Source organism: Pinus tabuliformis, chromosome 6 (genome assembly GCF_031772625.1).
Source record: "Pinus tabuliformis cultivar Carrire ecotype Pingquan chromosome 6, CPIR1, whole genome shotgun sequence".
Taxonomy (NCBI): Eukaryota; Viridiplantae; Streptophyta; class Pinopsida; order Pinales; family Pinaceae; genus Pinus; species Pinus tabuliformis.
The window spans coordinates 941,111,938-941,138,934 of record NC_142292.1 but is presented as its reverse complement, the minus strand read 5'-3'; the positions used below and the strand labels follow the sequence as shown (position 1 = coordinate 941,138,934).

The 26,997-nt window shown below is 37.8% G+C and overlaps 2 pseudogenes; one reads left to right on the top strand and one right to left on the bottom strand.

The window, feature by feature from the left end:
• LOC149262015 (polyadenylate-binding protein-interacting protein 7-like) overlaps window positions 1-7,321 on the bottom strand; it is a 74,294-nt pseudogene extending 66,973 nt beyond the window's left edge.
• Window positions 7,322-7,628: 307 nt separating this feature from the next.
• Window positions 7,629-19,794, top strand: LOC149262014 (BTB/POZ domain-containing protein At3g05675-like; annotated as a pseudogene).
• Window positions 19,795-26,997: the final 7,203 nt, after the last annotated feature.

The window sequence follows — 26,997 nt, the reverse complement described above, 5'->3', positions numbered from 1 at the left end:
TCAGAATATTGGTCAGGTTTTTATATTTTTCCTTTCCTGTGTATGATGAGATATTATTCAAATTTCCTATATTTTTCTGTATGTTTGGGTGTAAATCCTATTTCATTTATCATGATTTTGCTTGTGTTTCCTTTATTATAGTTTTTGGTTGTCTCTGAGTGTTAGTGTTGGGTTGCTAACTCAATGGAAGGTTTTAGGTAACAATGATAGTACACTTTAGTTTAATGAGGCTCTCAACATAAAGGTGGAATTTCTTAGGCTCACTTTATTTAGAGCAAATATTACACCACCATAGACACTGAGGTTTAGTTTCATTGTAATTTATTTTCTCATTGGCCTAGCTATTTCAAGGTTAGTTTTTTTACTCTACATTTGGATTTCAAGGTTCTTAGTTTTTTTACTCTACATTTGGATTTGTTTTATTGTATTCTAATTTTTATACACTTCACTTGGCCTTCTAGTGGTTTTCAAGTTTTTATTCTTATTCCTTCCCTTATCTCATGTCCTTAAATGACTTTTTGTTAGACTTTGGATTTCCCCTGTTTTTCTATGAACGTTTGGAGGGAGGTCTATTAACATGGCGAATTAAGAAAAGTAACTGTTATCCATGTTGGAATGGTAACTTATATGGGTTTATTCATTCCTCTGTTTGGTTCTCTTCCCTAGGCACATGCCTCTGGAATTATCCCTTTAATCCTAGCCATTGTATCTTCAAATTTCTTTCTCCCCTTAGCATGGTGTAATGAATGGTATCCTCTAGTCACACATGAGTTAGAAGAGGTAGATATTCCCCCCCTTTCAGTCCCAAATCTCACTGGCCCTCATTTTCATGGCCTCAAGATTACGATGTTGATTGCAATTCTATGGATAGATTTATGGATATTATTGTTGAATAAGTTCATAAAACAATCTTAGAGGTTGAGGAGGAAGTTCGTCATAGTCACATATTCATCCTTGATTATCGATTCAACGTGGGCATAAGGAATTGGATCCTTGATAATAGTAGTTCTACTTGGGCTTGTCAAATTCCATACATTCGAATAGTTAATTTATATTTGAACAATAAAACTCATGTGAATGGTTCTCATAGATAATTTAGACACATCAAGAAACATTGGTCCACATTGAAAAGTGATGGTTAAAGTGGAAGGGTTGAAAATAAAGGTTTTTGTGCTTTCCAAAATGCTAATAAACCTCATATTCACCTCCTCTAACAAGCACAATGATTCTCTTGCACTAATACAAGTGGAATCTCCTTGAGGCTAACATTATTAGGCGAGCTAGGTTTTATGTGATATTTTTATATTGAGACATTGCTATAGCCATGGATGTTAATTTTTGGTAATGTACTTCCATTAATTTTCTTTATAGTTTAAATGATATATTTATAGCGTTTTCAATATGAAATGTTAAGGTTATGAACCTCTACTATTGGTTTGGCTTCCCAATTGCAATACTAGTAACCTATGAAAAATAGCTATGGACCTCCTCTTAAAAGTATTTAAAGTGCCTAATCTTAAATATATATATTAGAAAGGAATTTTGAATTTTGATTTATTAAATAGGTTGAGAAATCAAATTTTTAAAAATCAAATGAACAAAAATTTTGGGGGCTAATATTCGCAGGTGGGTTAATTTTCTATATTTTTTCCAAAAAAAAGGTTCACCAATTTCTATTTTTTCAAAAAATAATTCACCCAATATTTATAATATAAATTATTTTATCTTAAAAATCATCAAGATCTTATATAAAATAAAATAATATAATCATAAATCCAAATATTTTTACAAGAATATCATCAAACATTTTACAATCTTTCTATTAAAGACTAGTGAAGTTTACCAAGGTTTCTAAACTTTAAGATAAACTTCCATTGTTAAAAATTTTCTTGAATAAAAAATTTTCATCTTTTAATATAAAAAATTAACATACAAAGTCAATTAAATAGTAAACACATGCTCTTTTCATCGGGATTTTAATAAAATCTCTTTCTTTTTAATAAATCTAAGTTATAATCATATTTATTTCATATAATGTATTAGACAAATAATATTTAAAAATAAACATTTCTTTAGATATTTTCAAATATAAATTTAAATATTAACTTATGAGGGGGTTGGTCGCTCCACACAAGTGGCATCACACATGTAATCAAATCATTATGTGGGTGGTCATGTGTGTTATGGTGCAATGCAGGAATCAGGGTGTCCCTGTAGGACAACTCAATCTACCACTCCGTCCTTTGGTTAATCATCCATATAGAATGGAAGGTGGTGATAAGGAATCGACCTATATCATGTCGCATGGGTGGTGAATATCAAATTTCGCTCACATTGCAAGTTTAAAAGGAAGTTATTCTAGTTGGTTTTTGTGGTACAGTCTACTGTGTTATGTTTTATTACTTCTTTACTATGTATTAAGGTATTCCTAACCTAGTTTCGTTATTCAGTTCTCATTTATTTCTATTTCGATAGATTTTTTCAATAATCTAACCATTCAATATTTTTTCTATTTGTCAATTATCTCTCGATGCCTCTCATATTGGATTTGTCTTTTGATGGGGTTGGAGAAAGAGTTTGGATGGATTTGATGTGTTCTTGGGAATTGGGTTGTTTGTGTCTAATTCTGGTTCGAAGATCAAGGAATTCCTTCCACACCTCTAGGTATTGGTCCTCAAGTCGATTTATGTTTCTTCTGAGCACTAGAAATTGGATCTTTGGTTAGATATTTCTTGAATCATCTTTTGGATTCTTGGGTATATTAGGTTTTGTTCTCTCACTGAATTCAGGTCCTCAATTTATATATGGAGATATTACTTTTCACCCTAAATACCAAGGGAGTTTAGTGGTTTTGGTTCTCTATAACATCCAAAAATCCTTCTTGTTGTGGCCTTCTCCTCAACAAACTATTTTTTTCTCTAGAAGGATGGAAGGAGTTCTGCATTTCCTTGGTTTAGTTGGTACATAATACTATCTGGAATTTATTTTTATTCTTTGTGGGTTCTCTGTTGAGGTGTGAATTCTACTTTTATAGCAGGTGGGATAGGCATTTTTTTGTGTACCTTCCCTCTTACAATAGTTTGGAAAATGATGAACTTTTTTTTCAATAGGTGGGATAGGTGGTTTTTGTGTGGATTCCCTCTTAAAATTTCTTAGCAAAGGACTTACATGGGAAGTAATGGAGAAGGAGAGATCGAATAAACTTGCAACCTTAATCCTAGGTGGAGGTTCGACAATCCATGGAAATATTTAATAATATTACCCCGGTTGAAATTCATAATATCATATCAAATTTCAAGGATGAAGTGTGTTTTAATAGAGATGGAAAGTTGTAATTAGATTCTTGATACTATATATACCAAGTCTCACTAAACATGTTATATGTAAACAATTGGCCTATAGTGGAAAATCTAAAATCACTTGGGATAGGTTCTTTTAGAGTGCTCAGATACTCAAATCAAGCTAGTGCTATGAATTGATCAAGTTTGTAAAAGGTGTAGAAACTAAAAGATAAAGTCTCAACTTTTATTAAAGGGCTAGATAATATTAGCACATTTTGATTTGTCTTCTCATATATATGGACTCCCCTTCTAATTAACATGGTCCATAAATACTTTGTCTTTATATATTACTCTCAATCATAAGGTTGTGGTTTTTAAATATGATAGGATTATCAAAATTAAAAGCTTACTAATTTACTATAATTTTAGTTACTCTTTTTGATAGACACTACCAAGAAATTAACTCTACACCAAACCAATAAAAAATCATAAAATATTGTACATTTCCTTTTGTTGATAACATAAATCAACAAGGGCAACTACGTAACGGTAGTACCTGCCAATTTTTAGTAAATACTAGTGAGTAGTTGTTTGTACTAGTAAATTGACGGTGACACAATTTACTGTAATTTTGTTTTTGTAAGATATTAAACCAAAACTACGCAATTTAAAGTTTTAAAAGTATTCAATTCAATTTAGTCACAACAATAATTCAATTCAAAACCAAAAATTTCAACTACACAAGAAAAGCATTTACATTTTTCAAATTTAAACTTTCCCAAAATTGATTATGAGTGAAGCTTTCTATTACCATAGACGCAAAGTAACCCCATAACATTGAAGTAGGAATATTTTTAAGTAAGGGGATAGCAGCAACACAAGAACCAACCATCATGGACGACAACAAATTACTGATGCATTTTTCTTTGACCTCAACTGGAAGTAGGTTGTTAATGTCCTTCTTTGGATAAAAAATTGACTCATTAACCGGGGCATCCAAATTTCCAATAGATGCAGCTAATTGAAGGTTCGCCTATTCAAGTTGTTTTAGTGCCTTCCAAAGATCCAAAACACATCCAAACTAGAATGAGAAAGAACTACGAAAATTTTAGTTCCTATAAAGAACAACCTGCAAATTTTTAAATATCCAAAAGCATCATTAACTTACAAGGGTTAGAGGTGGCTGGTAAACCAATGGAGTTTGCATTTGCTATATGCTTCTTGCGTGTTTCCACACAATTTCCCTAAGATTGAGTTTTGTTTAATGTTTTTCTTAGCAATCTTTACCAATCTATAATAGACCAACTGTAGCGAGTATAACCCATTAATTGATAAAATATCACATTCTTAAACATTCTTACATTTTTACAAAACATAAAATCTGAGTTGTAATGGAAAGGTACCTAATGTTTCAAAGTAGCTAAGTTTTTTGCATGCATTAGAGATTGGGGTATGAAGCCATTTGAAATTTTTGCAATAATCTACCGACATCTTGCCCTTATCAAGATTTGAAAACATGAATTTATTCCTGACATTCATTGTAGATGTGGTTATGGATGACTAACATTTAGGAAAAGGAAAGCAAAATTCTTATAAAGGATAGAATGAGCTCATCAATGCCATTTTTATGGAAGGTGAACATTTTCACATAATCATACCTAGATAGCCTATTGCATGAACAATATAGCAATGAGAGTCTCAAATAGTTCTCTAACTATCATGGTAAATCTATTGATAATTGAACATTCCCAAAGAATGACCATCAAGATTAACAAGAATGTTATTCATATGCATATCCTGTTTGTAACAAGCAGAGAATTGGTAGTTACTCCAATAGAATGAAAGCTTATTTGTGAAAAATCTCGAGTATCATTCATAAATAACTGAATAAATATATCATATTGTCTCATACCAACATTCATTATACTATTGAAAAAGGGAATAAATATGTGAAAGATCACAGATGATGATAAAATTTCAAGTTCTTACCAACTTGTCCCAGCCAAGAACAATTTTGGGCCTAAATATTCTCTATCTTTAGAAAATTTGTACTTGAATGTATACATAAGAACATTTGGTTTTTCCACCCCAAGAATTATCTTTAGAAAATTTTTTACTTGAATGTATACATAAGAACATTTGGTTTTTCCACCCCAAAAATTAACAGAGGTTGACCTCCAATAAGAGAATGGATGATGCCACATATTGCAGTGGATGACAACGTCTAGACTGCAATAATGATTCCATCCGCAACACATTTTATTTGTTATTTTAAATACCATGTATTACTAAAGAATCTGCTAAGGTGATAAAACATAACAGTAACACCTGATTGTATTTATCTTTTTGCTATCTTTTTTCAAATTTTATTTATAAGAATATTGACCTTCTAAAGTGATTGTCTAACTTTATGATGAAATGTGTTCAAAATATTTAATTGGATCCATCCTTATAATATTTTAGAGAAGTCTTATGTTTTTCTCATAAAACTAACAAATATCTTCCTATAATGAAGGATGGTTAGTAAATACGACTATATCGTGAATATTATCCCTTTCTAATATTCTTATTGTGGAGAAATGATAAAAAATACAAATTCATATTAGAGAGTGCCATAAAAATATCAACTGAATTGTGCTTTTGTCTAGTTGTTCTCCAAAAGAAATTATTGCAATAACAGAAGCAAAGAACATGTATGTAGTGGGAGAACGGATCATGTTCAAGCACCATTATTCCAAAAAATATTTAGATCATATAAGAAAATCCATCTACATAAATTGCATTGGAGTTTGGACATCATGGCTATATATGAATTTAAGAAACAAATCGAAACATTTATTTAAAAATAAAGTCCAAATACAGTAGATATGAGCAACGATTAAAGAAAGAAAAGGAGTCAATAATGCTCACAGTGGAAAATGGCAAACTGTTTAGAATTAATTCCATAATATCATTCCATGATAATTATAATGAGCTTGTCTTGAACTAAATATCTGAATCTTGCATTAAAGCCACAAACCCAATCTTGTTTGTTACATAGAAACCCTCCCTTCAGGTCATTCTTGATTCCTTGGAATGGTACAAAAGTCTCCTCCATGACAAAAAGTGACTAGTGAAAAGTTGCACAAGTTATTTAGTAATCCATCCACACGACGATATTAAAAGAAAAATAATTGGTGATTTAATTGATATGAAAACATTCAATGAGAAACACACTTTTATAACTGACAATCTAATGTCTACTAGTACCTCTAGTTAAGTCAGCATCATGAGTGTCAAGATTAAATCTCCTACATTTGCATAGTATATGTCTGCTAGGCTATTAGATACAAAACATGGGGATTTTGTAGCAAGAATTTCCATGGGATTAATATCTCCATTGTCTGAAATCAATTTTTCTCCTACCAATTCATTCAAAAACCCAACATCACATTAATCAACACTAAAATATCCATCCTTGTTTTTCACCAGCTACTTATCGTGTTCCATAATATATTTCTCCCATCCAGTAGAAGTAGATAAAGGTGCCATTCCACTACCAAATCTCCCTTCTACATAATAACAAAATGAAACTTTAGACTTTCCATTGGGAAAACTGACATGAACACTTTGACACATCTTGTCAAAATCTAGTTGCCCATTTTCCATTACACCCTAAGACTTCGAAGCACATGGATAATCATGACCAATCAAACTTACTGATAAAAAACCCTCACACTCTTGCAAAGAATTTTGTAACGAAGAAGTTTGAAACACTAATATTTGTTAGTTTCATCATCGTAGGTGTTGGAGGTTGTTGACTTAGTTCTATTTAAGACAACTTTACCAAAAATCTTTGCAATTTCTAACTTGAATACATCTATGTTGTTTTCACTACCAGGTGCAACTCTAAGTGTTGAGGAAACAAATTCTGTTGCATTTAGATTTAAAGAGCACTGCTTAGTATTTGACCCTCCTCTTATGGATGAGTTCATATTTTGTGTAAGATGTTGTAAGATAGAGATTGGTGAGAATGGAGCACATAAAGACCCCCCTTGCATGAAAATTATTATGGCCCAGTCTTAGTTTGGAAAATAAGCGATGAGAATTCAATCTAGTTCTCACAAAAAGCTAAGAGATATCAATAGTCGATACTAGAAAGAAAAAGTTGCTCAAAAGCCACAAAAAATTTAATTAGATAAATTTTTCGATCAAAAATTCATCTAAAATTCTAAATAGATGCTGACTGTAGTAAAATTCAATAAAAATAAATTACATTGACCTTCCTATATGGTTCTAAAGTTCAAAGATTAAAACTAGAATTTGGAAATTCGGTAAATGAGAGGATAGAAATTGTTTGAAAATATCATGGAATTGAAAGTATGTTGGAGTGTTAATTTTCAGTCATTTGGGTATCCTTCACCTAAATTCATTTGTTATCGATTTATATTAAAATTCCAATTATGTGGACAATGAATCATTGCAAAATCATTGTAGAATGTAAAAAAGTCTCTTGGCATTTCGAAAGTAACCACCAAACTTAGTGCTGATCGAATACTTTCAAAATGTGTTCAATATTATGATTCGGTTTTGTATGAGTAACATGAAGACGAATAAATTATAACAAACCTTTCAAACCTAGGTTTTAAAGTCATTTCCATCCTCGCTAGAATTCAATCAGTTGATTCAGATGCGATAATAAATATGTTTCTCTTTGCCATATATGTTGTAATTCAAGTTGATAGAAAACATTCTAATTCTCCTGCTTCTTCGGAAGAACTAAAAGCTCCTGCACAAAAGCATGTAGAGCATATGACAGTCTAATATGACGATGCACCTCTACTTGCAATACATGACAATGTAAGTATGAAGTAAAAAAACATCTATAAGAGTTTTTTATTGTTTAAAAAAAGAAGGGATGCTTGCACACAATTGAGGATAACATCCCTAGTAAATGCGTCGGCATAGACTAGTGTAACCTGGATTCAAACCCAATGCATGTTTGTATGGAACTAGCCAAATGGCTAACAACATTAGCAACAACCAGTTTAATGGTTGAGTTAACCCCTTAGGCTATTGACATTGACATTTCATATTGCATACTAGCTTGTAGAACACCTTAAGATAATTTCTATTAAACATTAAAGTGCTTCTCAACCAAAAAGTGAATCTCTATGGTCAATTTTCAGATATTTTCTTGTTGGTTTATTTCATGAGCAAGATTAACATTCCTATTCACAGTGCATACCCTTGGTTTTTTTTTCATGCTTGGAATTAGAATTCCATGTCTATATATTGCTTACCAGACTGCTTTCAATTTCTCTTGTTTTGGTTGTGGTAATCTCAAAATCTATCTGCATTGCACATTTACTTCTGTTGGTTTAGTAAAGCGAGAAACTATCCCCATTTTGGAATATACATGAGCTTTGTCCAATAAAATGGAATCTACATACTGTCATTTCTTGTAAAATGGACTCTTCTAGTTGTGTGCTTGTTGGGCAACAGAGCCCCCATAGTGAATTTTTGGGGCTTAAAACCCAATTTTTGGTCCATGGAATGTAAAGACCCTAAAAAATGTAGGCACAGAGCAAAAGAGTCTAGGGTATTCTGCCCTAAAATATTGCAAATTTGACATAGAGTGTGTCGGCCTACCCATGATTTGCGGACCATGGGATTGTATAAATAGAGTGAGGCTCTAAGGGTAGGAGGCAGCGTTAAGTTTGATGAAGTTATTAGAGGAGGAAACAGCTCTGAGTCTATAAGTCTGAGTCTTGGGTGATAGTAAAGGGTAGAGGCTCTGCAACTGAGTGCACAGAGGCCTAGTAGAGTCTGCAACTGAGTGTACGGACCCCTGTAGCTGTGTGCGCAAGAAGGAGTCGAGTCAGTATTGATCAAGATTGGAAGAGATTAATAATAAAGATCAGTTGATTGTTATATTGTGCATCTGATTCATAGATCTGCATTTGAATGTTATGTGTTGATGATACGTGTTTCTTTATCTGCATGCCCTTATATGTATGGTTATGATTGCAGATCTCCTTAATACTTAATTAACGAACCCTAATTAATAAGGAATTGGATAATTAACATCAATTGCACTGCAGCGGAAGCTATGCGAAGAACACTAGAAGCTTTCGGTATGCGTAGTCTATTAAGCGTGAAGGCTGGAACAGACCCTGATCTCCCACATCCAGACATCCCAAGGGTGTAGAAACCTGGTTCCAGCACCCTCCCATACTACCTCGGGTGAGACCTCAGTCCACGCTGCGTGCACTATTGTCGAAAGGGCCAGTAGTACTAGGATTTCCTTAGCTAAACTCACTGCTGAACCTGGGTCAAGCCCCTAGTAGCCAACAAATGGTTCCTTTGCCGGGACCGGGATCTTCCTAAGGGATGTCTAATGTCGGAACATTAGAATCCAATGAAGGAAGGAATTGAAGAGTGGTTTGATTAGAATATTCATGAGTTCTTGAAACAGGAAAACATAACTCCACAACTATTTGAGAAAAGGTGGTTGGATCGGTACGTGTATACGAAAATGCACGAGATTTTCATTGCATCCATTTTGTCTAAACTGTGTGATTGGATTGCGAGATTAGTCAATAGTCAGGGAAGGTATAAGCTCGATCAACCAATAGTGTGGACCCCAGAGTTGGTGCGCAGGCTAGAAGCATCAAAAGACAAGACCACATGGGTTGTGGACCACTGGCTTGACCGGGTAATAGGGGGATTCATCACTGAGTTCATGAGAGATACAATCATGAGCTACAACAAAGCTGAACGAAGTTTTATCAAGGGACCGCAAGGCAGGTACGTCAAATATTTAGATACCTGGATTAATATGTTGTTATGTGAAAAGAGGATTATACGAATACATTAATGTTTGGAATGACGGGGAGTGGGAAGATCTACCAAGGTAGCGAGGGATTGGAAAATAGTCCCCTGATTTCACCATTATGAGAAAGTGAGGAAGAGCTCGCTAGGTTCTCTCCGAGAAGTATGGTCATGTTGATAAAACAACGCATTCTGCATTTACCATGTCCACTCTCGACACCACCCACTTCACCTCCCTCACTGCCATCCTTTCCCACTCCACCTTCATCAATCCCACCGTTGAGTATGGTGAATGCGATCAGGTTACCTGTATTCAGAGGAGTATGAAATGAAGTCCTAGACCAATTCTGTTTCATGGTAAGAGTAGTGTGGGAAGCACAAGGGGTCATGGGTGATAACATTAAGAAGGCTACATTGGTCAGCGTGCTGCAAGATCACGCGTTGACTTGGTATATCAACAAATTTAACGATCACCCCAACGCAGGAATAGTAGAGATCCAAAACGCATTGAATAGAGAATTTACCCGTCCAAAATTTGAGACGTAGTCAATCATTGGATTCAAGGAGATTGTGATACTCCCGAGCGAGACCTCCTGGGATCTGGATCAGCAGTTGAAAAGGACGATCCATGAGGCTAATATGACGCTTACAGATGTGCAACACCGCACATGGTTTGTGGCCTTTCTGACACTACACCTGAGGATGGTGCTGTCACACCAGAAGATTTCAAACCAGGCTGAAGCATTGGAAATGGCGATGAGATTGCATGAAACTCCAATAAAAGATCCTAGGTTGAGAGTTCAACAAATCCACGCGCAACTACGGAATCTATGCTTGGAGATGTAGAGTTTGAAGCAGGATAGGGCACCACGGCCAGAGGCATGCCAAGAAGTATGGTGTATAAAATGTAAAGGTCAGGGTCACGACAAAGATCACTATCCAGTATTCACAAACTACTTGGTAGGAGGGGGGCCAATGCTGTTGAGACCAGAACCACAGGCACGACCAAGTGCTACACTAGCCTTATTGTGCACAATCTGTCAGATAAGAGGAAAACACATGACAAACAATTGTCACTTGCTGCAGAACTATACCCAAATCCCACAACAACTGTTTTGTAAGTTCTGCAGTTCGGTAGGACACTATGAGTGTACTTGTCGTAGCTATGAGCTAATGATAGATTGGACTCCGGCCTATAGGATGCAAACAGAGACGTGAGGCCTCAACCTAGCTGCAGGGTTTGCACACGCTATATTTTAGGGCTGAGGTTGAGGATGAGGAGGAATGGGACCAGGAAGGTGATGAAGACAGTTGATTTGTTACAAATGTGGAGGATTGGGGCACTATGCTCGTGATTGCACCAATCTAGTGAGGATATCTTGTTCGTATTGTGCTTAGCTTGATCATGAACCAGTGGATTTTCCTACATCAATTGCACAAATGCGTGAAAAGGGGGTACTCCAGCCCCCTCCGACTCAGAACATCCAGATGATGAAATTTGAACCCTGCGATGAAGATCCCAATGTAGAAATGATGCTCAAAAGTGGCATGACCACAGGGGACGACAAGGGAAAGTGGCCTGAGGACGATACATGGGTTTGCAAGACTCCTTCCAAGGAACCTGAGTTTGACTTGGAACATGCAAAGGAGACGTTTATGGAAGCTAGGAAGAGCTTCATGGAAGCCTCCACTTCAGGTAGTAAGGACCAACCAGAGCCAAAATTGGATCCTTCCATGCTTACTACCTTTCTGGAGACTTGCATGAAGCTGTTGCATGACAATAAGGAAGTTAACGGACTACAAGAATTGATCACTCAGTGCACAAGATCGGGAGAGCTGCGTGTAGTCCAGAAGTTGGGAAAACATGCCTTGCGCATGGGGAGGGAAATGAGATTGACAACGCAGATTGGTGATTATGAAATGGATCAAGTTATCTTGGACTTGGGGTCGAACACGTGTTACCAAAGAAAACCTGGGAACGCATGGGTAGGTTTGCGTTGCACTAATCCCCTATCCAATTACGAATGGAGAACCAACAGAAGATCGTGCCTATGGGAAGGTTGCAAAGTGTAACAGTCGATATTGAAGGTGCGAGCACACAGACAGACTTTGAAGTTATGGAGATTGTTGATGACAACAATCCTTATCCTTCATTGTTAGGAATAGACTGGGCAATTGATATGAATGGAGTAATCAATCTAAAGAAGAGGAAGATGATTTTTGAAAAAGAATCACTATGTGTAGTAGTCCCGTTAGACCCGTCTGAAGGAGCATGCTACACCGAACCCGTGCACGATGAGGACAACAACAATGAGCTGGATTGCATTTACCAAATAACCACACAGGACCAGGATTGGGTGAGCTTGACTACGGATGGAAGGATCTCATGGGAGCCTGACAGCTCCTGCATGTTAGATTCAAACGAGGAAGTAGAACGTTGGCAGAATAGGTTACATGAAGTGACAACACTGAATTGCAACATGATGACTAGATCATTCTGTCAGGTAACGACAGAAGCAAGGGAACTGCCCACACAGGAGGATGTGACAATGGCAGGGGAATTCATGGAAAAATTTGAAAGCGGAGTACCGAAACAACAGTGGGACACAACAATGAAAAATCACTGTGTGCGACACCTACATGCAGAGGAGTACACATCCCAAGACCATGGTAAGCTGGCGTGAGGTTAAAAGGTAGGTGCGATTATGGATGGGAAGCTCCTAGCGCTAAACAAAAGTCAGGGAGCTAGGACAGAAAAGGTTGTGCATTCCTTGATGTCAGCGAACATGGACTGTGTCGTCTGCAAACAACTTAAGGATCGACATTGGAAACCATTCACAACAACATAAAAAATGATGCGCACCATGAAAGTGCCACCTAGAAGCAGTCAAAAGGGTATGCGGGATCCTGGGTAAGGTTCACCAGGTCATCTGAACTGCGTGGGACCGGCGCGTAGCAATAGTTCGGTGGGCCTCTAGGGCTATGTACAAGCGTCTGAGCAAGGAGACGACCGACAGAGTCGAGACCATAGGCTTGCAAGGAAGGCATCATCACATAATTGGAACGACTCATAGGGACCAATGCAAAGAAGTTATTTCGTCGCGCAGGAACAAATGTACGCAGATGCAGAGAGTCGGTCGGCAAGGATACTTGAAAATTCGTGCACTCAAAGAATATAGAGTCTGGCTGATGCCGAAAAGTAGGATCCTAGATGAAGAAATCAACAAACTGGAAATTGAAATCACACAGACAGGCCACGCAGAGAAGTTAAGCCCAACAAAATGAAAGGTAGGCAGCCACGCTACTACACTAGAAGAATTGGTGGCTTCGCTACCATGGTTGTGGCTGCACTTCAATGGACAAAGGAACTAAGGAAGTGCACCATATAAAGACGAACGCGCGATGCTAACTGATGTAAGGGTAATTGAAGGGTGCTTGTGGACTAGGCTGGCAGGTGCAGGGATGCTTTGCGCAGATGGTGTCCCCACCTGACTAGTCATAGAAATCATAGTCTCAGCACTCCGAGCAGTTGAAAGAAAGTGTAGTACTATAAACAAGTCTATAGAAGAACTACACAGGAAGGAGGTTACACGAAGGGACAGTATGTCACAAGGATTGCGGTCACGCAAAAGGAGTTGCGATGCTACGCGGATAGATTGGAAGGTGACCATTGATGTCACTGTTCATGACAAGAGGTCCAATTTAAGGCAGAAAGGAGCGGGTAGCGGGAAATTAAAGCAGGAATTAATAGATAGATTCAGGATGATCTGTCGCCGAGAAGGTATTAATGACTCAGAAGTGGAGGGAATGGGTGAATTCAAATTCAAACGACACTATAAAATCCATTGGGCTAGCCTCGAGGCAACACTTGGTTATTTGAGATTTGAGCCAGTACAGAGCATTGAGCACCAAGCACTCTTGCCACCTTTGAGTATGCGACCAAATGGACCCAGTGTAGATACAATGATAGCTGCAAGAACCGTAGTACGCTTCGCGGAAGTTACCCCAGAGCCCTGTATGGCTCAGGAGGGGTTAGGAGAGGCGGTAGCTGCACCAAAGGTTCCAAATTCACCCCGCATGCCGCAGCCACAGAAAGACAAGCAAATAATGGAGCCAGTCCGGGTATTACCAGGGAACCCACGAGTTAGTAAATTGTCAATGGTGGAGAAGGGCAAAGCCACCAATTTTGAAACAGAGGAGGAGGAGGAGGAATATTTGCAAGCCCTGATTGCCCAAATTGAAGCACAGGATGATGAGGCAAAGAATGTCTCCCAAGTACCATCGAAAATAAATTTACCCCCCTACACCACCTCGTGGAAGGGGAAAGCCAAGATACCCATGGACTTGGAGGCCACAAAGAGCGGGTTTTAGACCCCACTCCTTCCTGATGAACTAAGGTTTGACAGACCACCACTGGGACGGGTACCGAACATGAAGTTCTAAGACCGGGACCTTGTGGACAGTGAGAAATTCCCTCAATTGGCTATGGAGAAACTGTTGAAACAAAAATGGCTACACGAAGTAGAGAAGTCGGGGTTACTCCATCTACGATGGATACCCCACTACCACCACGCACCTGTCACGATCTTTGTTATACGGCAGCTGCTATTTTTGTTCCATGATGGGTATCTCTAGCTGGAGGAGCCGATTCCCATCACAACCGACTTAATTCACAGGATTTCTCGATTACCAATCTAAGGGAACAACCTCACTGCCATAATAGGAAAGAGCAGCGATTCGGCGCTTGCAGAAGCAATGAAAGCCAAATATAAGCTGGAGAAAAAGAAGAGAGGATATGCAATAGCAAGCATCAAGGATCGGGGGGTGCGCATAGCTACCCAGCTGCTGGACGGTAAGATGATGACGAAATGTCAAGCAAAAAAAGTACCAACAACGATAATCGCATTGGAAGAGCAGTGTGCAAAGGGGGTCCAGTTCAATTGGGCGCGGTTCCTCTCCAACGAATTTTTTACAAACTGTAGAGAAGCCCAAGAGTAGGGTGAGACCTTCCACTATGCGTGGTTGCTCTTATCCATCCTCTAGGTTGTAGGAGAGTTATCGGAGCACAACCAATTTCCCAAGGTCGAGGGAAACCTACCTGAAGCCGCGAGGTATGCCTTGCTATGGGCGACAAAAAACACGACGAGGATTCATGAAATAGAGGTGTTTTGGGTGTTTGTAGAGGTGAGTATATGTAGATGGATTGACCTCAAGCTGCGCTTGTCCTCGACAGTGCATAACAGTTTACAAAGTGCGGCAGAATTCAAGGTAGATATGCATAACCTGTATATCCATGCCCACAAGGATCCGGCATGCACATGGGTAAAGCTCCCGTTCATCGCCAAGATGATGCAATCTTTGCGGTGATGGAATCATGGCCTCTAGAGTGGTGCACCCTAGACTTGGCTGCAATAGAGAAGATTGCCGAGCAGCAGCAGAAGAAGGACACCAAGATGCGCCGAGCAGGGACCCCGATGAGGGCTAGAAAATGTCCACGAAGCCGAACATACAGGGGGAATATCAGCCAAAGGTATGCACAGACCCTGTCCCAACTCAACTCAAGAGGCCATGCACCCAGGAGAAAGCAGCGCCATGAAAGAGGATAAAGGCATTAGAGCCAACAGATGCCTTGGAGGAATTAATCACGGAGCAGAAAACTATGTTGGGGGTGCTTAGAGAGCAGCTATAGGCATTACAAGTGCCACCCCTAGGAGTGATTCCACCACATGGCGCAACAGGGCCATCCGACAATAATCAGCTGGTGTGCGCCCATATGGCACATACCGTTAGATTACCAGAAGGTGCAGTTCTAGCCAGAACTGAGGGCGATGGGGCCACGATGAAGGGTTGGGGGTTGAATTTGGCCGCCCTTCCCAGAGAGACCCTATACCAGCTACATGATGGGGTAATCATTGAGCTCCACGCTAGGGAAGGTCACGCCCTCTAATTCATAATGGAGCAAAAAGGAAATCTAGAGCAGATCAATCTACAGTACGATGACTTGGTTGTACACAACCAAGGATTGGAACAAGCTGTGGAGGAATCTTGTAGCAGCATACCAGAACTGGCTGTGCCAATGGAACTCCCAGCAGCTAAAAAGATTTAGCATATTGTGGTAGGATTCCGTAGGGCCCAAAAAGAGGCCGTGAAAGATCAGTTGGTGCTGAACTTGTAGATCGCTGAGCTACGGCTGAAGGTGCAACCCTCTACGCCCTCGGAAGTTAGAGAGCAGTGCCACTGTGCCATTCAATTAGGGTTGGAAGCGATAGAGCACATGGTACAGGACTGCACAGGATTGTTGGATTAGTCCCTCCTCACACTCACTTCATTGCAATAAGATCCAACCATATAGCAGCTAGAGACATAAGCATGGTAGCTACAGCAGGAATACAACAATATCAGAGGGACCGCACAAGCGGTCGCCCTTACTCAGCCTCTTGCCAGAATGGAGGAGGCCTAGGCTCTCAAGGAATAGGTGGATGTTGTGCACCAAAAAGAAGAAATGTTTAAAGCATGCATTCAACCTTGGCTCAAGGAAGCCTTCTTGGTCACCGCCACAATTGAGGAAAAGCTTTCACAGATGTAGAATGCATCTGTGTTAAGGCAAGAAGGTTCCCCTGACGATGATGCATTAGAGAGCCGCGCCCAAGAGATACAGCGAACAATGGAGGAGTGTGGTGCCGCCATAAGCGAAGCGCAGAAGTTGCTGGATGGACTCCGTACAAAGATCAGCGCACCAGCCGAGTGACTTGGGACGAGTCACGTTGATTGTGTTGAGGGCCTGTTGGGTAGCAGAGCCTCCATAGTGGATTTTTGGGGCTTAAAGCCCAAGTTTTGGTCCATGCAATGTAAAGACCCCGCAAAATGCAGGCGTGGAGCGGAAGAGTCTAGGGTAGTCTGCCCTAAAATATTGTAAATTCGACATAGAGTGTGTCGGCCTACCTATGGTCCGCATACCATGGGATTGTATAAATAGAGCGAGGCTCTAAGGGTAGAAGGAAATGTTAAGTTTGATGAAGTTCTTAGAGAAGGAAACAACTCTGAGTCTATAAGTCCGAGTCTTAGGTGATAGTAAAGGGTAAAGGCTCTGCAGCTGAGTGTGCAGAGGCCTAGTAGAGTCCGTAGCTAAGTGCGCAGACCCCTGCAGCTGTGTGTGCAGGAAGGAGTCAAGTCGGTATTGATCAAGCTTGAAAGAGATTAATAATAAAGATAATTTGATTGTTATATTGTGCATCTAATTCATAGATTTACATTTGAATGTTATGTGTTGATGATACGTGTTTCTTTATCTGCGCGCACTTATATGTATGGTTATTATTGCGGTTCTCCTTAATACTTAATTAACGAACCCTAATTAATAAGGAATTGGACAATTAACATCGATCGCGTTGTGGTTGAAGATGTGCGAAGAACACCAGAAGCTTTTGGTACACATAGTCTAGTAAGCGCGAAGGCTGGAACATACCACGATCTCCCACATCCAGAGATCCCAAGGGTGGGGAAACCTGGTTCCAGCACCCTCCCAAACTACCTCGGGTGAGACCTTAGTTTGCGCTCCGCGGAATGTTGCTGAAAGGGCCGGTAGTACCAGGATTTGCTTGGCTAAACTCACTGTTGAACCTGGGTCAGGCCCTTAGTATCCAACAATGTTTTAAATGCATTTTATACTTTAGGATGTTTAGTAGTAGAATAGGAAGGAGTTGTGAGCATATGAAGTTGGGTTTGCAGTAACTCTTAATATATTTAGCATCATTAATAGTAATTTTTTATTCTAATCTATTGTTTATACCTATTATTTTGTTGACACTGCATGGATGGAAGGAATTCTCTATCAAATGGCAGACAAAGATGGCTACAAGTCTATGAGTTTCTTGAAGTGGGAGATGACTCGAGAGATATGGAAATTTTAAAAAATACTGAAATGGGATTCAAATATGTCCAATTGTATCTATTCACACCTAAGCATAGTTTTCTTGTGAACCTTATTGGTTTGAAATATTGCTTAATTTTCCTAAGAATCTAGGTAAACAAATTTAATCCTTTATTCTCTTCTATACATGTGAGAACATGACCACGTGTATGTGCAAGAGAGAGGTTTTTGGTAGAGACAAGTTAATTTGATTTCATATGAAATGAGTAGTGGTAATATTTTTGGTTGAATTCTTATTGTTGTGTCACACTTTTCCTAAGATGGATCTTCTAATGGAATTTGTCAGTAAGTGGGCTAAGCTTTAGATAAAATTCATTAGATAATTAAAGATTTAAGATTTAAGTCATGTCTATTGAAAAAAAAAGTGAAATTGATAGAAATTACAGGAAATGTTTTGGAAGTTGTTGAGTTTGAAAATGTAGGAAATTGGGTATGAAAATGTAATCCTTTGTTGGCTTGTTGGGGCCTGACCTAGGTTCAGAGTTAATTAGCCAAAGAAATCCCGGTACTGTTGGCCCTTTCGGCAACAGTCCACGGAGCACGAACTGAGGTTTCACCCGAAGTATTATGGGATGGTGCTAGAACCAAGTTTCTGAACCCTTGAGATGTTTGAGTGGTTTGACTGGTCTCACAGTGTGTCCTTGTGCGCAAGTTACTTCGTGCACTTCCCTGTTCCTCATGCCCTGATACACTGCCTTCGTGCACCCCTAACCAGGGAGTGTGGAGCTTTTGCGCTACTAGAACCACGCTCTGTGCTATTGCTCATGATCCTACTTATCTTCCTATACCAGTTAATTACCTTCGCATACTTGGATGTCTTATGTTATAATTAGTTATACAAAACATTCAAATAAGTTTGCGCAACATATAAACAATATACTTGCAAATTATACCCAATCATATATTAAAACAGGAAAAGATGCACAGAAATATGGTAAACTTTCTCTTTATTTATTCTTCCAATGGTTACAGACTCAGCCTGCCCTGTGCACTCAGTTGCAGGGGTCTGCGCACTTAGCTACGGACTACTAGGCCTCTGTGCACTTAGCTGTAGAGCCTTCCCCTACTTTACAACCCAAGGAAACACTTTACACTGCTTCTCAATCACTTATACTTGTCATGCTTTTCTATTATATCTTCTCTATTAGTTATCTTATACACTTAGAGCCTATCTCTATTTATACAATCCCATAGTCTGCGGACCATGGGTAGGTCTATCCAGCCAACATTACATTACAAAAACTAGGGCGGACAACCTGTGACTCTATTATAATTTCACGCTCTGCACCCGCAATTTGCGGAGCTTTTACAAAAGGATTAGGTCAAAAATTTGGCTTTAAGCCCCAAAACCTACCTTGGGGGGATTCCATGCCTGACATCCTTTTTTCTCCAAGGTGAACACATCTGGTTTAACTTTGGCTACCATTTATAGAGGAGACAAAACCACAACTTGACCTACAATTTTTTTATTAAAAATATCCTTACAAAATGGATAATGATCTCGACCAACGCATAGAATTTGTGTTTATTTCACTGGTTTTGACATTTCTTTCTAGTGATTGAGCTAAAATTTTGGCAGACTAGCTTAAAACAGAGCAAGAAAAATACACACATTTAAGTGAAGGTTTAAAAAAAAAGAAAGTAAAATACTGAACTGAAGCTTTTAAAGTGTGGCGTTATAGATTGAAAGAGAAAAAATGGAGAATGTCTCAAGGTTTGATTGGTTTTAATACCAACAATACCTTTATTGTTACCGATGTTGGGCTTTAATATAACTGGCTTCAAACAAAGCAGGCACGATATCTAGATTTAAGTGGATCTTTTGGAAGTGTATTGTGAGAGGTATAGGGAAACAAAAAGGGGATTGTATTTCGATCTAAATAGTGTTAGTAGTACCTCCATAGTGTGAAATATTGGTCATTAATATATTGTAAAATTGTAAGTCCTTTGAACATGTATTCCATGTTGTAATCTATATTTAACATTCTTGTTGTTACTCTATTACTTTAGCTCATACATGTTGTATTTGATATTATTAACTACCTTGGGGATGGTAATACAAGTTTAATAAAACAAATTTCGCTACAGTTGAACGCAAAAAAGATTAAAAGGAATTGTTACAATCCTCATAAGGTATAAATGATATTCTATTCACCATTTTTTAGAATAAATAAATAATTTAACCAATCAACAACGTGAATGCAGAGCACCTATCATAAGCTTAAAAAATTATACTAACCAACTCTGAATAATCATGCTACTTGATCCTACACTTATTGAGAATACTTTAGCATTGAATGGTATATAACCAAAAAGGAAAATAGGATTTATAGAGGTATTTATTCATCCAGATGCATAGAATAATATATTGCCTTATCCACAATAATTTCCCAACTTCTAAACCTTGTTGCATCCATGAAACCTCACACAAATTAAGACATAAGTAAAGCTATTGTGCAATTTTGCTTATGTGGATTTAGAAACACAAAATGAAAGATTCAAATCATCATACATTATGTTTATCAAAATTAAAGGGATATAAGCCTAGCAAAAATAATTATAAGAGTTTGGAAGGTCTTGTTTAGTGGTCAAAATCAATAATTATGGAAACTACATCCATGCATATAGAGGCCTCATGAACACAACAAAAAATAGGCGTTATGTGTTATTCATTACAATTAACAAGTGAATAGGCGTTATGTGTTATTCATTACAATTAACAAGTGTTTTCAGGGATGATTATTGCTCATTGGTGTCACATATTTTCATATATCTTTTGAAATCCAGGAGTGGAACAATATGTAGGAATCATCCTCCGATTATCTAAGAACCAAAGAAAATTAGTTATGAAAATAATATTCCTCTGAGAGTTAATACATGTTCCTAAAAATTGCAATCGGTAGAGAAACACAAATTTTACCATGGCTTTTCAGGCATCTAAATGGATAACCATTCAAAAGGATGCAGGAAGGACAAGGAAAATTGAACTCTTCTCTTGTGTTCCCTAAAGCGACATATGGGTTGGACCATTAGCACTATGGTAGTATGAATTGAACACAAGGGAAATGGATTTTTGAAAAAACTAAAACTTCTTCACCTACTAGGTTGTGTCAAATAACCAACAAGAGCAGAAAGACAATGCCTCACACAAGATTTGTTTGTTGGAAACCTCCCTTAGAACTATCTAAAGCACACTGCAACATCCATGTACAATCAATGAAGACGAGGGCCACATTTTTCATTATAATAATTGAATGGAACATTAAAAAAAATAACAAAAAACAAAAAAATATTCATAATAAATTAAATTAAATACGAAGAATATGAGATAGGCACACACAGAGCTTGCATTCTACCCACGTTCGCCCTATGGACTCCCACATTAAACTATTCACGGTTTAAAAATTAAGAACATTATAAAAATAAAAAATTTAACTTCCAAAGATGGTGGCTTATTTGCTTCATAGTCGGTTGTCTGCTGTGGAAAGAAGAGACAAAGTGTTGTGAAGCCCTTGAGCTTTGTGGAAAACCTTTTGTATGATTGCAATCTATCTTGAGGAACCAACAACAATAATTCCAAAATTTCATCCTCGTCTGAGTTCCACCCTCCTTCTTGGGTGGGCATTTACATCCGTGGAATAATGAGGAATAATGACCTGTTGTAGGCATGTAACGAGATGAAGCCAATAATGGGGGTAGGCATGTAACTAGGTGAAGCCAATAATGGGGGCTTCAGTGGATCTGTAATGCTAAAATCCTAAAGTTAGTCTAAACCAGCGGAGAAGATGAAACTGTTCAAATTTTTCGTCTTTAAGAGCATTCTAGGTAAGATCTAAAAGCCTTGATGTTACTTCTTTTCCTTGGAAAAAATTTCAGCAGTAATATCTCTAGACAATTTTCCAATCGATATAGGTGGTGTTACTCAGTGAATTCTATAAACTAGTTTTTATTAAATAAATGAAATAAGAGAAATGGATGTGGCTCAAAAGCATTTATATGGATCCAGGTTCTAACTCTCTTCTTGGTTAAGGTAAACCACAACCGTTCATTCAACGATCGAGTGAAGCCATTAACGGAATAAGTAACCTTAGTTCATCCACTAAGGCTTACACTTTTATATACATATTTATGGGAATCTAAATAAAAAGGCTCCTGGACCACATAAAGAGAATTTTGTTCTCGTCCTAAGTCAAAGTAAACTTTAAACACTTCCACACTGACACCTCAAGGTAAATGTGGTCACTTTTATATACATATTTATGGGAATCTAAATAAAAAGGCTCCTGGACCACATAAAGAGAATTTTGTTCTGGTCCTAAGTCAAAGTAAACTTTAAACACTTCCACACTGACACCTCAAGGTAAATGTGGTCAGCTGCTAGATCAAGGATACTAGCTAGTAAGATATTATTTTTTACCTTTCACACCTTGAGATATTACTATTCAATGGCAAATTAAAAAAAAATGATTAGTTCTTATCTCTACAAACCCTCTTACCTGTAATTAGCCTAAACTTACCCAAATAGAGAGAAATTTTCCAGGTTTCATAGTGAGTATTTTTGCAATTAAATAGCATGTGGCAATAACTTTGGATATAAAGAATTTGCTTGCCGTTCAAAAAACCCTTTGTATAAGAAAACTTTAGATACGAGAAAATCTGGATATTAGAAAAACTTGCTGCATTTCCACAAACCAGATTTTGGATAAAATAAAATAACACTGCCTCAGCCTTACTGCATGGAATGTTTTACGGCCCAAAAAATTTAGTTAAAATTAAGATGAATGAAATTGCAAATATTAAAACTTTGATTAAATTTACATAACCATAAAAATTTTCCGTCAAAGAATATACTAATTGGCACTCAACGATGGAGTGATAGTCCGGCTGAAAACAGAGATTAATAATAAAATATTATATACCTTAGAGACGATATATAGAGTTTGGCATATATATGATTTGAATGTGATTTTTTTTAAATAACATGCCATAGAATAATAACTATGAGATTCGCTCAAATAGTATATTCGTTAAGTTTATATAAATGGATGGGCGTTGAGCGATTAATATAAGTGATTGGTAGGAGTAATCATGCTATGGATTAGAGCTTATCGTTCGAGATTGCAGCGCTAAAGGGTCTTTAGGGTTAGGGTTAAAGGTGTGAAGCGACGCCACGCGAATACAAAAGGTGTAGGATGGCGAAGGAAATCTCACATATGTAAGTGACAGAGGATTTCAGCTTATTGTGTTGGATCAAGAACAAATTAGCAAAGATATAATATAGAATATCATCTCGACTGAAGAAAAAAATGGAGTGTGACAAGGACGAATATCAATGCAGCATTAGTCTATGCACTGCTTACGACCCGGTGAATATAACTCCAACAACATTCCTGTACGATCGAAACACGGCGGAGACATGGGTGGAGAAGAATCCACGGAATTCAACTATCCCTCAAACGCGCCAGCCTTTCGTTGTAGGTGATATAACTCCCAACGTTGCTCTCAGAGCAGAAATGAGACAATATTTCCAGGATCTCATGGGCTCCGAATACACGGGATGGGAAGTCATTCCCAACTACCCTCAACTCCTCACCTTGCCTAACATTACAGACAGTCTTGCACAAGTTCGCCAATATTTTCCCCAGGAAGAGGCAGAAGTGCGCGAAATGAGACCTGAGACCTGGTCTGATGCATGGAAGCGACTTAATTATCTGCGCCTCAATCTCCAGACGAGCCCTCAGAACCGCCAACACTTCCTTTCAAACGAAGAACCAATCAGGTGTTTCGCTGAAATTATCGTCCTTTCCTATGCTCTCGATGCAAAAAGTGAAGAATCCAACTTATTCCACAGAGAAGTTCTCAGAACAATACGCGCACTCGACTTGATTACACATCCACTACGCGATCATTTAATGCCTCAAGATGTGTCGGAGTGTGATCGGTTTAGAGGATTTTTACTTCGAAATCTCCTATTGTACGACGAAGGTTTACTCCCCATAATCCTAGACCTTCTCGCGCTCGCAGCATACACTATTGTTGACCACGACGAGGTTTATCGTATTTTGGTATACATTTTGAAGATCCATCCCACGCCCCTTTCTTCAACAGATCTCAGAAATTTAGCCCGCATTTTGAATGGCTTCTGTAGTGTTTCGTATAATTTAATTAACACTAGCGCAAGTGTTATTGGACTCCGGAAGAAGATACTGCGAGCGTTTCTTCAAATTCTGATATATACAATGGTCAACTTCAAGAACGAGGATGATCGCATAGGCATTGTGGATGACGCCTATGAAGCTATCGAACTGTCCCTTTTCTGGCTCCGTGAATTGCTCCTGATCGCCCAAGAGTCTCAAGAAGTATTTCTCGCTTATGCCATTGAAAATAATCTATTGATGCACATCCACGAAATGATCACACTGACAATTGAGCGGCAGAGTGTGCACTGGAATAATCTCCCTGCCGAGCACTGGCTGCTTGCACTGGACATCGCAAAAATATTCTTCAAAAAAGTGGGTAGCGCTGATTTAATGACAGAAAACAAGTTTCAGCTCTAGCAGTCGCTCCTTCACGCTGCCATTCCTGGCCAACCTTATTATTCTCATTACCTAAAAAGATATTTGGGAGAAATATTGCAAATGTTTCGTGATTTCGTTGACATCGACGAATCTACGGCATCGATCAATGAGGGATAAACGGGAAGAGTTTAAATTTTACCATAATTAGTTATTATGCGTGGTGTTCTGTAATAGCCTCTTCACAATTTTCATTATTTAAAAGGAAAAAAATTAATAATGAATAGAGTGGATTTGGTTGACGCAATTTAAAGATCGAATTATTGAAATTAAGGATTTTCAAACCTTTCTTATTTTTCTGATTTCCAATCTTATAATGGATCTAGAATTTTCAGCTTTACTTAACCACTTTACTTAACCTTAAATATGGAAGAAAAATATTTTAATATCTATTAACCTTTTTCAACCGTTTATATATATGAAATTGTGCATGTACTAATTTAATAAAAGGTATTAAATGGTAATGTTTGAAAATAAGGAAAGTAGTAGAGATTGTTTTTTTTATATTTTTTATTTTTTAATCCAGAGGAATCTAAGAATCCAACAGTCCTAGTGGCAAGTAATCATCATTAAATCTTCAGGGTTTATGATGTATTAATTTACTCACTCGCCTACTTGTTGTTTTATTTTTTTATGTTTCAAGTTTATTGTAATTGTTATTCTGGTACAACTTCTCTTTCTACTACCTTCACTTTCAATGGTTCTTTCCCCTGCTTTTGGTCTCATCTCTTTACGTTTCAAGTTTGTTGAATCTCTTCCTTTTTGTATTTGTTCTCTTTCTTGGCAATCTAAAGTGCATTTTGTCCACCATAGTTATAAAATGTGCAAGTAAAAAGTGAGTTTTAATACATGTTAAAGCTTTCGGTAGAAACAAATGTTCTCAATAGAAGCAAACGAGTTGACCATAAGAATCAGCTACTGATTTCCCTTGCACTTTAATAAGAATTGAAGCAGTTGTGCATGGGAGTTAAGTCGATAATTGTTGCAGACCACTTGACTTGAATACATTAGCCATCAAGTTTCATCCAGCAACAGGACATCATCTTTGTGCCTGGTTTTATGGATTGATAGAATAAAAATCATAATTTAAAGAAAAAATTCCTTCATTTTGGGGACCTGAAGCCAATGAGCAAGTTGGAAGGAAGTAATTATTGATAGCAACCACAATGCAATTATTCCTCCCAACACTGATACATAATCATGCACTAGGAATGTTCCTCTTTCTCGAACATGCCCTCCTTGGCTTGTGCGACCTTGAACATTTTCCATAGCATGCTTCACCATCCGAACAAGAGAGTGAATAAGTTGTGCAAAGAACCCATATTCATTAAGAGTATCCAATGCTATTTTCTTATGTTCCTTGGTAGCAAAAATAAGAAGAGTAGCTCCTTGAGATTTCACTTCTAAGCTAGAATGACTCCATTTGTCAAAGCATCAATAAATCTTGCCATTTTCACTGCCAAATCTCCAAGAACTACAGATTGGTCTTTTCACGGTCTCGAAAGAGCCTCAATTGGTCTTTTCACAGTCTTGAAAGAGCCTCAATTGCCTTTTCTTAAACTGGTGGACATCCAATAGCCAAACACTTCTGTAGAAATTCTGATGTAGGTTAACCCGATAATGCAATATAAATCAAAGCAGAATACTATAACCTACTTTTACTATCAATTTGTGGAAGCTTAAAGATTGAGCTGAACAATATAACCATAAGAAGAAGAATCAATCGCATAATACACATGAAAATACTTTGGGGAAAGCCTCAGCTAAAAACCCTACTATCTGTATTATCCTACAAGATGGAAATACATAGGAATTATGCAAAGCCTTAACTCTCACAGCTAGCCAGCTCTCAGTACAATCCTCACAGATGCTCACTGGCAATCTTGGCTTCTCACTAGCCTTCCTCTCTACCCTCCAAGCTCCTATTTCCTTGCATTCTTCCATGTGGATGATTCACCTCTTACCCAGTGAATGATCTCCTCTCACACACTATCAGAATTGTGTAATCCACAAGGAATGATGCCTTGACTGCATGCATGAGTTTTCTTTATAAGAAAACACATGCAACTGATAGTTCACTGTCCTTTTATTTAATCTCATCTTGGTATTTCTCAGAATAGACATGCATGAGTTTCTGATGAGGGAATCTTCAATTAACTGGAGTACACTAGTTGAGTGAATGCATGCGTCAACTGAATGTTAACTCTGTATTAGTTCCTCAAACAGTTTGGAACTAATTCAACTGGCCTTATTTACTGAGTTATCTAATTACAACTCAAATATAACTCAATCTTATCTCCATAATTTAAGGGATAACTTTTGCATGACTTCAGAAAGACTTCCAACTTGAATTTCTCCAACTAATTAATTCAAAATGAAATAATTAATTATTTCCAAG